Below are 1,374 nucleotides of genomic sequence, written 5' to 3'. Positions count from 1 at the left end.
CTTGCTGGATCAAGAAGGAGGAGACGTCTCCCGTCCCGTACGTGTGTTGAATGCGGAGGTGCCGTCCGTTCGGCGCTGGTCATCGGTGATTTGAATCACGTCGAGTACGACTACATCATCACCGTTCTTTTGAACGCTTCCGTGCACGATCTACAAAGGTATGTAGATGCATCTAATCACTCGTTGCTAGATGAACTCCTAGATGATCTTGGTGAAACGAGTAGGAAAATTTTTGTTTTCTGCAACGTTCCCCAACAGTGGCATCATGAGCTAGGTCTATGCGTAGTTCTTCTTGCGCGAGTAGAACACAATTTGTTGTGGGCGTAGATTTGTCAACTTTCTTGCCGTTACTAGTCCTTTCTTGCTTCAGCGGTATTGTGGGATGAAGCGGCCCGGACCAATCTTACACGTACGCTTACGTGAGACCGGTTCCACCGACTAACATGCACTAGTTGCATAAGGTGGCTGGCGGGTGTCTGTCTCTCCTACTTTAGTTGGAGCGGAATCGATGAATAGGGTCCTTATGAAGGATAAATAGAAGTTGACAAATCACGTTGTGGCTTTAACGTAGGTAAGAAAACGTTCTTGCTAGAACCCTAATTCAGCCACGTAAAACTTGCAACAACAATTAGAGGACGTCTAACTTGTTTTTGCAGCAAGTGGTTTGTGATATGATATGGCCAAAGTTGTGATGAATGATGAATGATCTATATGTGATGTATGAGATGTTCATGCTATTGTAATAAGAATCACGACTTGCATGTCGATGAGTATGACAACCGGCAGGAGCCATAGGAGTTGTCTTTATTCTTCTATATGACCTGCATGTCATCAAGAAACGCCATGTAAATTACTTTACTTTATTGCTAAATGCGTTAGCCATAGTAGTAGAAGTAATAGTTGGCGAGCAACTTCATGGAGACACGATGATGGAGATCATGATGATGGAGATCATGGTGTCAAGCCGGTGACAAGATGATCATGGAGCCCCAAGATGGAGATCAAAGGAGCTATGTGATATTGGCCATATCATGTCACGTTTATTATTTGATTGCATGTGATGTTTATCATGTTTTGCATCTTGTTTACTTAGAACGATGGTAGTAAATAAGGTGATCCCTCATACTAATTTCAAGAAGTGTTCCCCCTAACTGTGCACCGTTGCGACAGTTCGCTGTTTCAAAACACCACGTGATGATCGGGTGTTTTATTCAGACGTTCACATACAACGGGTGTAAGACAGATTTACACATGCAAACACTTAGGTTGACTTGACGAGCCTAGCATGTACAGACATGGCCTCGGAACACAGAAGACCGAAAGGTCGAGCATGAGTCGTATAGAAGATACGATCAACATGAAGATGTTCACCGA

This window comes from Triticum dicoccoides, chromosome 5A, assembly GCF_002162155.2.
Source record: "Triticum dicoccoides isolate Atlit2015 ecotype Zavitan chromosome 5A, WEW_v2.0, whole genome shotgun sequence".
In the NCBI taxonomy this organism is placed as follows: Eukaryota; Viridiplantae; Streptophyta; class Magnoliopsida; order Poales; family Poaceae; genus Triticum; species Triticum dicoccoides.
The sequence above is the reverse complement of the archived record's forward strand: the minus strand, read 5'-3'. Positions refer to the sequence as shown.